This window comes from Rhinoderma darwinii, chromosome 7, assembly GCF_050947455.1.
Source record: "Rhinoderma darwinii isolate aRhiDar2 chromosome 7, aRhiDar2.hap1, whole genome shotgun sequence".
NCBI classification, from domain to species: domain Eukaryota; kingdom Metazoa; phylum Chordata; class Amphibia; order Anura; family Rhinodermatidae; genus Rhinoderma; species Rhinoderma darwinii.
In genome coordinates this window covers 142,646,895-142,661,231 of record NC_134693.1, presented here as the reverse complement: position 1 = coordinate 142,661,231, position 14,337 = coordinate 142,646,895, and the positions used below count along the sequence as shown (strand labels likewise).

General features: G+C 43.0%; 1 long non-coding RNA gene across 2 annotated transcripts in view; it reads right to left on the bottom strand.

Moving 5' to 3' along the window:
• The window catches only part of LOC142657428 (uncharacterized), a 73,469-nt gene that overhangs the window by 41,679 nt on the left and 17,453 nt on the right, over positions 1 to 14,337 (bottom strand). The window lies entirely within an intron of this gene.

Genomic DNA, 14,337 nt, shown 5'->3' with positions numbered 1-14,337 from the left:
ACTTTTTTGTGTTAATTGTACCCGTAAATCTATAGGTTATACACATGTTAGATGGAATTTTGGCCCACTCCTCTTTGCAGATCATCTGTAAATCATTAAGATTTCGAGGCTGTCGCTTGGCAACTTGGATCTTCAGCTCCATCCATAAGTTTTCGATGGGATTAAGGTCTGGAGACTGGCTAGGCCACTCCATGACCTTAATGTGCTTCTTTTTGAGCCACTCCTTTGTTGCCTTGGCTGTATGTTTCGGGTAATTGTCGTGCTGGAAGACCCAGCCACGAGCCATTTTTAATGTCCTGGTGGAGGGAAGGAAGTTGTCACTCAGGATTTGACAGTACATGGCTCCATCCATTTTCCCATTGATGCGGTGAAGTAGTCCTGTGCCCTTAGCAGAGAAACACCCCCAAAACATAATGTTTCCACCTCCATGCTTGACAGTGGGTACGGTGTTCTTTGGGTCATAGGCAGCATTTCTCTTCCTCCAAAAACGGCGAGTTGAGTTAATGCCAACGAGCTCAATTTTAGTCTCATCTGACCACAGCACCTTCTCCCAATCACTCTCAGAATCATCCAGACGTTCATTTGCAAACTTCAGACGGGCCTGTACATGTGCCTTCTTGAGCAGGGGGACCTTGCGGGCACTGCAGGATTTTAATCCATTACGGCGTAATGTGTTACCAATGGTTTTCTTGGTGACTGTGGTCCCAGCTGCCTTGAGATCATTAACAAGTTCCCCCCGTGTAGTTTTCGGCTGAGCTCTCACCTTCCTCAGGATCAAGGATACCCCACGAGGTGAGATTTTGCATGGAGCCCCAGATCGATGTCGATTGACAGTCATTTTGTATGTCTTCCATTTTCTTACTATTGCACCAACAGGTGTCTCCTTCTCACCCAGCGTCTTACTTATGGTTTTGTAGCCCATTCCAGCCTTGTGCAGGTCTATGATCTTGTCCCTGACATCCTTAGAAAGCTCTTTGGTCTTGCCCATGTTGTAGAGGTTAGAGTCAGACTGATTAATTGAGTCTGTGGACAGGAGTCTTTTATACAGGTGACCATGTAAGACAGCTGTCTTTAATGCAGGCACCAAGTTGATTTGGAGCGTGTAACTGGTCTGGAGGAGGCTGAACTCTTAATGGTTGGTCGGGGGTCACATACTTATTTCTCTGTGCACAATGCAAATAAATATATATAATTTTGACAATGTGATTTTCTTATTTTTTTTTTAGATAATCTATCTCTCACTGGTAAAATTAACCTAGCCTAAAAATTCTAGACTGTTCATGACTTTGACAGTGGGCAAACTTACAAAATCAGCAAGGGATCAAATACTTATTTCCTCCACTGTATAAGTGTGAGTTTTCATGGAAAACACAAAATTGTCTGGGTGACCCCAAACTTTTGAACGGTAGTGTACATAACATTACTTATCCTGTACTGGCCTGGAGTTATATCCTGTATTATACTCCAGAGCTGCACTCACTATTCTGCTGGTGGAGTCACTGTGTACATACATTACTTATCCTGTACTGATCCTGAGTTATATCCTGTATTATACTCAAGAGCTGCACTCACTATTCTGCTGGTGGAGTCACTGTGTACATACATTACATTACTTATCCTGTACTGATCCGGAGTTACAGCCTGTATTATACTCCAGAGCTGCACTCACTATTCTGCTGGTGGAGTCACTGTGTACATACATTAATTATCCTGTACTGATCCTGAGAAACAGTATGTATTCCAGTCTGCACTCACAGGTTTCAGAGCTGAAATCTCCCAGCTGTCATGTCCGTGGTTGTGGGCCATCAGTGCCACTCTCCCCATGACAGCCACAAGTCGGCGAGCGCTGGCCCCAGTCTCCTCCTCAGGAGACGCCAGCGCTTGCTTCCACTGACCTCAGCCGGATCCCGTAAGGATCTTAAAGGGGCAGTGCGCGCACCAGACTTTGATGAACCATCAGCCCATTAGTCCCTGGACTATAAGAGGGATTCAGCCCCTTGCTTCTACGCCTGAGCGTTGTTGTTGTTCCCTAAGTTTGTCTATGCAATGGTTGGTTTCCTAGTGTGTTCCTGTTACCTGAATTCCGTACTATCCTTGTCGAGTACTGTGCTGAGCCAAAGTCGTGCCGTGTTGTATACCACGCTTGACCTGCTTCACCACGCCTGACGTCTGCCTGCAGCATAGTCCCAGCCGAGCCTGCCTTGCTACTGTCCGAGCTGCCACAGGTACCTTATAAGAACTATAGACTTTGACCTGCGCCGTGTTGGCCAGCTGCGCTACCTCCAAGGCGGTACGGCCCAATGGTTCCGCAAACCCTTCATGACACCAGCATTCCCTGTTTGTTCATTGTCTGCACAAAGTTTGCTCTGGTGATTTGTATTTCCAGCTAATCACGTTCATCAAAATACGCTATGAGAAAATCGTAATAATATTAATTGTGTGCTATTTCTTATCTTTCTACTTACCCTGATACACCTTTGTGTTTGCTTTTCTATATAGTTTGTTCCACCCAATAAAGAAACAATCAGCTGCTTAAAAGTGAAAGTACATTTTCAAATCTTTGCACATCAGGGTTTCAGTCACAGACATTTCCTTCAGCTTCATTTAACAAAATGCAAAATATTTCCACATTTATCAAATCCAACTATGACCTGGCCGGGGCTCCTCTGCTCGCCTTGGTCCTCCTTGGCTTAGAGAAACTTATGGAAACGGAGTTCATTTGTCCCAGAGTGTTTGGAATTACCTACAGTTTGATTTTTATTGTCTTTACCACGGCCATCCTCATCATATTGGTAAATCCCTGTCGGATACCTATTATACTTTTGTCTTTTTTGACACAAAAGTATTTAACATTTCACACTTCCCACCAAGAAAGTAATGACAGTAAATGTGGCTGCTGCAGTGTCATACTCCAGCCTATACTTAGATTTGTGGTGACATACAAGGCTCCCATCTTTTGGTTGCTTATCCTGATCACAGATGGAAGATACTGTGATTGTTTGGCGGAATCTATATGGAAACCTGAAAATGTGAACCCAACGACACAGGTGAAAGGCTTCCTCCTGCAAATCTTTCAGGTAAGACAGTCGGAGGTCTTCATCAGATGTGTGGTGCCTCCAGGGTAAAAGCGCACATGTCGTTTCAGGTGACTTTCAGAATTAGCCATTATGTGCGTGTACTGGAGTAATAACACTATTTCTGACTTTTATATGACTGATATCCTGAATTTTTCTGCCATTTTCCCCCTCTGCAGGCTCCATCTCTAATTGTCAGTTTTCCCTAAAACTCTGCTCCAGAGGAGACTAGCTGCTATGTCTCCCCTACATCACACATAAAGAAGAGGGGATCCTCCTCCCCTATGTCATTCTTTATTTCTCTCTCCCTAACACACGCACACACTCAAAAACAGCAGCAGCATGAGGATATAATAGAGCAGTAATGAGCTGTGTAACTGTGAAGCCAGCACTGGAGGGAAAAAGTAGAACATGACTAGAAGCAGCAGCATCTGTCTGTGTTTTTGTCCCTCAGTCTCTCTGCAGCTGCTCTTTACTCTCCTCCCCCTCCACTCTCCATAGACTTCTGTGGGCAGCTGCTACAACCTGATCGCTCATTGATGCTAAAAAAATACATCTCATCTCTGCCTCACTGAAGACAGATTTTAGCAGTGAATTGAGAATGAATGATCAGTGCATGAGTCTGATAAGTGAAAAAAGAGACAGTGACTCTAAGACTGTTGCCTTGCAGCACGTAAACCTGGATTCTAATCTGACCAACATGTGCATGGAGTTTGTATGTTTTTTCCGTGCTCTCGTGGTTTTCCTCTGGTTTCCTCCCACACTCCAAAGAAGTTAATTGGTTTTCTATGAACTTGACCCCAGTGTGTGTTTATGTTTGAGGTCGAAAAAGGTTATTGTAAGATTGCCCTCATAGGGGACATGGACTGATGTAAATCATGATAATCTCTGTACAGCACCGCGGCATACCTTGATGCTATATAAGCAATGGAAAATAAAAAGCTGGACCCTTGTTAAGAACTACTACTACTACTGCTGCTGCTGCTACTGCTACTACTAGTAGTGACCTGAAATCTTGTCGTCTGAAGCCAGTGCTGTGCATTATTTTCTAGATGTTGGCTAGCCACAATCCATGTGTGCTTTGTGTGACACCTGCAGATCTCCATCATCCTGTGTGATCTGCCATCGTCACGGAGAGATCCTCCGGCCGCGCCCTGTCGCCTGTAGATGATGTATACAGTAGCTATTACCATAGAGTAATAGAGGGGGTTCTCTGGGACATTTCCAAAGATTGACAAGTGTCAATGAATAGTGTCACAAATACACAATGTAAAAATCAAAGAATCAGCAGTAAATAGAAGTGTTTGTCCTCTGTGTGACGTCAATACAATGATATTTAAGCCCATTTGCCACATTGGATAAGCCGGGTGAGCTGTAATAGCAGTCATTTCCCATTGTCACTATTAAAAACGAATATAGACAAGGACGACTCGGGCTGGGGATTTTCTTTTGTAATTTTAGGGTCTGAATCTTTTTGTTTTTATTTGCAGGTGATTGGTATTGGACTGATCTTCATATTTGTTATCATTCTACTATGTAAGTGTGAGACAAGATCAAAGCGCAATGAGAACAAGCACAAAGACGTAATTCTTCAATACACCCAGGAAGCTCTACAAGAACACAAAAAAAAGAAAATCGAGGTCTTTGTGAACCAGTCTATGAGGGTAGAGAACTGGAATCCTAAATTTCTGGACGCCGAGGACAAATGGCAGAAAATCAATGAGGAGTGCAAGAATAAAATGCTGCAAAACCTGAGGGAAGCAGAGGGGGCACAGAAACCACCAAGTAGAGATATACCTTTACATGGTAGAAGCACCCTGTCCGCAGAATAAAAGGAAACCACAGGGGGCGCTATCACAGCTCCTTATATAAACTGATTCTTAAGAAGAATCTAGAGAATGAACGTCTTCTGTTTTTCTCCGCTTTCTTTTCATCTGTGTTTCTTATTATGAATTAATCAGGTCATGGCGTAATCACATCAGCAGCAGGGGAAGGAATGGAGATAAGTGCAGTCTCTGACAGAGTAGGGGTTTCCAGCAGCACAGAGTATTTAAGGAGATGTATGCCCCAATCTTGTGGGACGTCACAGAGACTGAGCGCCACATAGTGGAAGGAACAGGGTCATCTCGGAGCACAAAGTATTTTAGAAAAGGATTGTTGATTTTGTGGGAGGTCACACACTTAAAAGTTGGAAGTAGCAGGTTTCACCAGCAGCACAGAGTATTTCAGTAGATGACTATGTTGATCTTGTTAGTGACCGTGACCTGTTAGTGATGATCAGACTATATGTGATAGGTGATATTAGGTGCAGATTGTGAGCTGGTATAAATAAATCTTCTTTGTTATCAGATATATATATATATATATAAAAGTGCAGGTAACGTAATAAGAAAAATGATTGATTGATGCTTCCTTCTTTGTTAAACATTTTATACATCAACCACGTGTCACGCTGTTTTCTTCTGAATAAAATCATTGATAATAATCTGCAGCATTGATTTAAATGGTGACGAATCCGGTGCCAATGGTTTCCGTTTGTCTCTGTTGTGCTAGGGTTAAGTCGTTTTGATGGAATCAATACCGTAGTCGATTATGCTATTGATTCCATCAAAACAAGGGAAATCCTTGCACAACGGAGAGAAACGGAAACCATTGGCACCGGATCCATCACAACGGTTTCCGTTTGTGTCTGTCAGGGTTCCGTTCCGACGGAAAGCTCAGACGGAACGTCAGAACGGAGCCCTAGCGCAGATGTGAACGAAGCCTTAATCTAACATTGCGAGGTGTCTCCTTATTTACTCCCCTCTCCTATCGAATTGTCCTTTATTTCAATTTTCCAGTCATCACTGCCCAACAAAATACTTATCAGTTTCAAGAATCAAATAAAATTGATAACAGTTTCTGAGGTAAATTGCATTGACCTTTAACAAAGAAGGAAAGAGGGAAATACATTACTATTCACAGTTATATCTAAAAGAACACAATAAAAAAACATCATCATCATTAACAACTTCAGATGTGATCTACTTGGAATTCTTATTCTTTGATTAGAAATAAAACTTTTCAGACATTGTGATTGGCAGCTCGGTTCTGAAATGATAGATTCTGTTATGCCACAGTCCTGTGTTGGGGGATTAATGCAAACCACCCGTGGGTGTACATGTAAAAGGCACAAGCCGAGTAAACAGCACTTGTTACTTTCAATTTCTCATTGTGTATTTTGTAACACCCAGGAAATAAATTATATCACAACTAAAAGAAAAGGGGGAGGGGGAGCGTGGTTACACAGTTCACAAACCAACATTGAGTAAACACCGCATTACAGTAATATCATTGACAGCAGAAAGTTATTGATTTCTTATCAAAATGTGCGCGATACAGAATCTCAGGACCTTTATCCTTAATCATTAAAAGACTCGAGGACCAGAGACTTGGGGCAAGGGGCCGTAAGGGGGGTTACGGTGACCTCCGGCTATTGGGTAATAACGGGTAGAGGGTAATAGTACTAGAAAATTGAGGTGATGGGACAAGGTGGCAGTGGAATGCCAGGAGAACGTTACCCGCCTGACTGCATTGTGCCAGCTGTAGGTGGAGGAGGGGTCATGCTATGGGGTCGGCGCCTTAGATCCAGTGAAGGGAAATCTTAATTGTTCAGCATACCAAGACATTATGGGCAAAATATAGCTTCCAACTTTGTAAGAACAGTTTGGGGTTCATCCCTTTTCTGTTCCCCATGAATGTACGCAGTGCACAAGGTCCATAAAGACACGGCTGGTTGGCTGGAGGAGTTTGGGGTGGAAGAACTTCATTGGCCGCACAGAGTCCTGACCTCAACCCCATCCAACACCTTTGGGAGGAACTAGAACGGAGATTACGAGCCCGCCCCCTCCCCCAACATCAATGTCTGGCCTCACAACTGTGCTTCTGGATGAAGGGGCAAAAATTCCCATAGACCCCAAAATCTTGTAGAAAGCCCCCAGAAGAGTAGAAAAATGTATTAACGCAAAGGTGGGACCAATTGTTACTGCCATAGACTTATCTCTGCATTTTACTTTAGTGAGAATTATGAGGCAAAGATGAGACGGGAACTTGAGGAAGTTCTGAGATTCAAAGCATAGAAAAAGCAGAAATAAATTGTAGATGATTTTGTCCAAACGGTCACAGATCATTTATTTATCCAAGAAAAAAACTAAATGGCTCAGAGAGATAGATAATATCATATTCTCAGAGAAAGATAAAATGAAAGAAAATTGAAAAAAAAAGAGATAATAATCACAAAGGTGGGAAGACACCGAGCAGCAGAGCAACATGGGAGAGAAGAACGATTCAATAATGGACTATTGATGCAGGAAAATAACCGCAACTTAGACTGAAAGAACCCCCTCATCAGCAGCTGAGCCTGAACCCCACAAGTGTAGCAGCTGGACGCATGGCCACTCGTGTTACATCGGTTTGTCATGTGTTTTTTTCCTTTTTGAAAACTGCAGGGATCTATTACTGGTTTTGGAAGGAAGAGAATAAGATCTGGACCTTAATGTGGGTAAAGCTAAGAATATTTGACAACTTTTCCCATATTGAAATATTTATTTGCTGCTTCTTAAGCCCTGTTCACACAGAGTATTTTGACACGTTTTTTGACGTGGAAACCGCGACGGAAACCGCGCCAAAAAACGGCCGAAAATGCTTCTCATTGATATCAATGGGAGGCGGAGGCACTTTTTTAGGCTGGGTTCACACGACCACATTAACGTCCGTAATGGACGGACGTATTTCGGCCGGAAGTCCCGGACCGAACTCAGTGCAGGGAGCCGGGCTCCTAGCATCATAGTTATGTACGATGCTAGGTGTCCCTGCCTCTCTGCAGGACAACTGTCCCGTACTGTAATCATGTTTTCAGTACGGGACAGTAGTTCCACGGAGAGGCAGGGACTCCTAGCATCGTACATAACTATGATGCTAGGGGCCCGGCTCCCTGCACTGTGTTCGGTCCGGGACTTCCAGCCGAAATACGTCCGTCCATTACGGACGTTAATGTGGTCGTGTGAACCCAGCCTTACAGCGAGCGGAAAAACCGTCTCGCGGTACAAAGAAGCGTCATGCCCTATCTTCGGGCGTTTACGCCTCTGACCTCCCATTGACATCAATGGGAGGCAAAGAAAGCGTATTTTGCTGCGTTTTTTGTCCGTAGCACTCGATGGGCGCGAGTGAAAAACGGAGCGAAAATCGCGTCAACGGCGTGCAGGAAGGTCAAAATCTGCCTCAAAATCCCAGGCAGAATTTTCCTCCTGCAAAAAAACTCTGTGTGAACAGGGCCTTAACCTCCCTCTCCTTTCTCTATTTAGGTGATGTCTCGTACCCTATGATTGATTTCAATGGCTGTTGATATAATGCAATGTTGGAAAGAGCCTAAACTGTTATAGTACTTTTCTTTCGCTATCTCGCATTACTTATGCTCGATGTACACATTTACGACAGAACGATGAATCGTTGCTTGTGAATGGATATAATTCTCACCTCCTAATTGGGGCTGTTACCCCTATTGTTGTTTTCTTTATTTCTGAGGAAGTGTTTACTTCCATTATGTCTGTTTTGCAAATTAATTAAAAATGTTGAATACTTAGAAATATTTATTTGATCAGAGCAAAATCTTTCTGTCTGTGGTCAGTTTCTAGAAACACTAAGCCCAGAAAAGAACAAGAAAGAAAAACTAAAAGTGAACAATTGTTGATTTGTCATTCTGAGACTACGCCTGCTGTAATGTAACTCACAGAGAAGTGACAGGAGAACTGAATAGACATCATGTCCTGGCTGGAGGTGATGTATATTCATTATCAGGACACTGCAGTAACGTTATACTGTGTTTATGTGGCTGCACATAACGATATAGCTATATCGCTAGTGCAGTGTAAATGAATGGAGAGAAGTGTATGACGCTGATTGGTCACTGATTGGTCAGCGTCATACACTCCTCTGTACAACGCCCACTTGGCCATATAGTAAAACACGCTCAGTTGTCCATTGAGAAACTCATTAGCATAAAGCTAAAATAGGTCATAACTCCGTCATAAATGATCGTTTTTCTAAATAAAAAACACTGCTGTAATCTACATTACAGCGCCGATCACATCATGTACAATATAGGCCACTTATAATGTTGTGACAGAGCATCTTTAAGGCCCTTTTACACAGGCCGATACACCGGTCAAAACATGGCTGATCGGCGCTCGTTTGCTCTTGTCACACGGAGCTATGGATGGGGACGAGCGGTCATTACTCCGATCCTTCGTCTCCATACGTTATTATCATGTCAGCAGCGCGTCTCCCTGTTTACACACCAAGATGTGCTGCCGACTACCAGAATATTTTACTTTTTTAAAACGATACAACCAGCAGATAATCCAACGTTTGCTCGTTCATCGGCTTATCACTGCTGTTTACACAGGACAATTATCGGCAGCGAGCGTTATATGAACTAATTATCTGCGCCATAATCATCGAGTGTAAAAACCCCCTTTAATTTTGATTAGGGTAAAGCTGTCCATACACTTAAGATAAGGACCCATGCACACAACCGCGAATTTGCGTCCGCATACTGCCCACAATTGCAGGGCAGCAATTCCGGATAGTATAGGGCACATTATATCCTATGGGCCAATGTACACAACAGTGGTTTCCACGGTCCGTGAATTGCTCAGAGCCCGGACCGCAAAAAAAATAGGACATGTCATTAAACTCAATGCACTCGTGTGTGCACGGTCTGTGATTGCGGACGGCCCGCGGGTGACACTTCTCGGGCCGTCCATGCCGTAATCACGGACCGTGCACACAGTTACGGTCGTGTGCATGAGGCCTAAGCATCAGCCACAATATGGCCAATCAATCGTACGTCCTATCGTTCATGCAAATGATCCGTGAAACAATAGGCCACATCAAACCGCCAGATCAGTGACATAGTTAAAAAAAAGGTGTAATACAATAGAATGCGCTCGCGCAAAGTGGCGGTTGATTAGCTGATTGGGCGAATATACCACAAACACCTAGTTTCAGTCGATGTTGGCCAAAAAAATCCAACATCACAGATCACTTTTTTGGCAGGCAGCAGTCTGACGTCGGTCATCGCAAACATTCTTTCATGCATAGTTTTTAAAAACAATGGTCTGCCAAAATCTGCCATTTTGGACGACTAAACTCTAAGACTTAGGCTGTGTTCACATCACCGTCTGTGTTCCACTCAGGGGTTCCGTCTTTTACCGTTGTGACAGGTTTTCCTTTGTTTTGACGGAATCAATAGCGCAGTCGACTGCGCTATTGGTTCCGTCAAGAATAACATATCCCTGTCACAACGGTGACAGACAGAAACCATTACCTAGGTTTCCGTCACCATTGATATGAATGGTGAGGGAAACGGAAGCTGAGGTTTCCGTTTGCCTTTCCGTTGAGGGGTTAACCCGAAGAAAAACTCTGACGGACCCCCTCAACGGTGATGTGAACAGGTGATGTGAACAGGCCCTTAACCCCACAGCCATCTGAAACCTATTGTTCTTTTAGGTTAGACTCCGGAGAAGGGAGAAGTTGGGGGGAAGATTAAATGGATAAGGAAGATATGATGGGTATTTTTTTCTTTTTACATTAGTTCTAATTTATTTTACTTTAACGCTATATATTGGGAGAAAACAAAGCAAGTGCAAGTGGTGGGGCTTAGGACATGTTCACACGGCATACGTTCAGGCTGAAAAATGCACGGCTAATTTCAAGAGAAAACCCCCTCTGAAATGCAGGCTTTTATGAAGCTGACTTTAGAAGTGTTTTTGATTTTTGCAAGCACTTTTGAAGCTTATTTTCAGGTGTATTTTCGAAGTGTTTTTTCAAGTGTCAATGGTAATGGGAAAAATCAGTTTGTAAAATGCTTCAAGAATTGACATGTGACTTCTGATTTTAGCCATTTTTAAAAGCAGAAAATGCGTTTTTTGGAGCCGTTTTTGGAGCTGTTTTTCTATTGAGACAATGAAAAACGGCTCCAAAAACAGCTCATGAAGTGACATGTGACTTCTCTTTTACGAAGCATATTTTTATGAGGTGTTTTTTATGCAGCAGCATGTAGATATCCCTCATATGAACATAAACAGTCTGCTTCCCCTTTAAATCAATGAGATGATGTTCTTAGGCGTATTTCAACTGTATTTCGGAGCATAATACGAACGTTTTACGCTCTGAAATACACCTGAAATTATTCTGTGTGAACATGGCCGCTTTATCTTAGAATAGAAGGTAGCAGAAACCTCCCCCACTGACCTGACTGCACTCAGCTAAACTCTTTGCCCCGTTGCTTCCAGCACACGAGCCAAAACATGGAGAAAATAAATGTGTGAAAGACACCGGATTTCTACGAGCTTGGAGCATGCAAAAGTCGTTTCAGATTGACAAATAGGCAAATGTCTGCATTCTGTATTTATTTTTTCATAATCTTTTCTGGGGTTAGTGTTCCTTTAGGCTGGGTTCACACGACCTATTTTCAGACGTAAACGAGGCGTATTATGCCTCGTTTTACGTCTGAAAATACGGCACCAATACGTCGGCAAACATCTGCCCATTCATTTGAATGGGTTTGCCGACGTACTGTGCAGACAACCTGTAATTTACGTGTCGTCGTTTGACAGCTGTCAAACGACGACGCGTAAATTGACTGCCTCGGCAAATAAGTGCAGGACACTTCTTTGCCACGTAATTTGAGCTGTTCTTCATTGAACTCAATGAAGCACAGCTCAAGATTTACGAGCGTCTCAGACGCCTCGTAAATTACGAGGAGGAGCATTTACGTGTGAAACGAGGCAGCTGTAAACAGTCTGTCTTTTCACACGTAAATGCCTCTCATCGTGTGAACATACCCTCAGGCTATGTTCACACGGGGTATTTTGCAGGAGGAATATCTGCCTCAAAATTCAGTTTGGAAGTTTGAGGCAGATATTCCTCTCCCTGCACGCCGATTTTCGCTGAGTTTTTCGCGCCGTTTTTCGCCCGCGGCCATTGAGCGCCGCGGGCATAAAACAGCGCAAAATACGCTTTCTCTGCCTCCCATTGAAGTCAATGGAAGGTCAGAGGTGGAAGCTCCCGAAGATAGGGCATGTCGCTTCTTTTTCCCGCGAGGCAGTTTTACTGCTCGCGGGAAAAAGACGCTGACGCCTCCCATTGAAATCAATGGGAGGCATTTTCGGGCCGTTTTTGCCGAGTTTTGCGACGCGGTTTCCGCATCAAAAAACTCGGCAAAATACACCGTGTGAACATAGCCTTAAACTGATCACAGACACAAAGGTTCGGCTCTGATCAAATAAATATTTCATTATGGGAAAATCAGTAATTGAAAAATATTTTGAGCTTTACACATATTACTGCAGCTCACCCCACAACAGATTGAGAGGAAAAAAAAAGAACTTTCAGGCTGGGTTCACACAGAGCTTTTTGACGAGTTTTTTGGCGCGGAAACCGCACCGCAAAACTCGCCAAGAAACGGCCAAAAATGCCTTCCATTGATTTCAATGGGAGGCGGAGGCGGTTTTCCCCCGCGAGCGGTAAAACCGTCTCGCGGGAGAAAGAAACGACATGCCCTATCGTCGGGAGTTTACGCCTCTGACCTCCCATTGACATCAATGGGAGGCAGAGAAAGAGTTTTATACCCGCGGCGCTCAATGGTCGCAGGCGAAAAATGCAGCGAAAATCGTCCTGCAGGCAGAGGAAAATCTGCCTCAAACTTCCAAACGGAATTTTGAGGCAGATTTTCCGCCTGCAAAAAAAATCTGTGTGAACCCGGCCTTATATTTGATGAACAGTCTCTACATTTATCAAGTCTTCTGCTGTCTAGAACTTTTTCCCAAACATAAAAATTTAAAAGGGCATGAAATAAACAAATCTAATCTAGCAAGATATACACAAGTGAGAAGAGATATTTACCCCAGTGACTAATATCAAATATTGATAAGAGTTTATAGAATAAACAGAAACTGGAAGGACTGCTGACATAATGGTTGTTGGGATTGTATTCCAGTGACTGTTTATATTCACAGCCAAATCACTTCTCACCTCAGTAAAAATAGTGCACCTGGTACAATATATTAGGCACGCTAGATACTTTCCTTACACCAACATTTGCTGTAATACATATTCACCAGTATTTTGCAATAAAAATGGTACATCTCTGATAAATTGGACACATTTAACTACTTTTTTTTAGCTACATCCCTATTATTAGATACATTTCAAAAAGTGTCTAAAATGTGTATTAAATTTCTCCCACTCCATGTAAACTGCATCTTAGTTATACAGGTGGCGGAAACTCTCCTATTCTGCTGCTGGAGTCACTGTGTACATACATTACATTACTTATCCTGTACTGATCCTGAGTTATATCCTGTATTATACTCCAGAGCTGCACTCACTATTCTGCTGGTGGAGTCACTGTGTACATACATGACATTACTTATCCTGTACTGATCCTGAGTTATATCCTGTATTATACTCCAGAGCTGCACTCACTATTCTGCTGCTGGAGTCACTGTGTACATACATTACATTACTTATCCTGTACTGATCCTGAGTTACATCCTGTATTATACTCCAGAGCTGCACTCACTATTCTGCTGGTGGGGTCACTGTGTACATACATTACATTACTTATCCTGTACTGATCCTGAGTTACATCCTGTATTATACTCCAGAGCTGCACTCACTATTCTGCTGGTGGGGTCACTGTGTACATACATTACATTACTTATCCTGTACTGATCCTGAGTTATATCCTGTATTATACTCCAGAGCTGCACTCACTATTCTGCTGGTGGAGTCACTGTGTACATACATTACATTACTTATCCTGTACTCATCCTGAGTTATATCCTGTATTATACTCCAGAGCTGCACTCACTATTCTGCTGGTGGAGTCACTGTGTACATACATTACTTATCCTGTACTGGTCCTGAGTTACATCCTGTATTATACTCCAGAGCTGCACTCACTATTCTGCTGGTGGAGTCACTGTGTACATACATTACATTACTTATCCTGTGCTGATCATGAGTTACATCCTGTATTATACTCCAGAGCTGCACTCACTATTCTGCTGGTGGAGTCACTGTGTACATACATTACATTACTTATCCTGTACTGATCCTGAGTTACATCCTGTATTATACTCCAGAGCTGCACTCACTATTCTGCTGGTGGAGTCACTGTGTACATACATTACTTATCCTGTACTGGTCCTGAGTTACA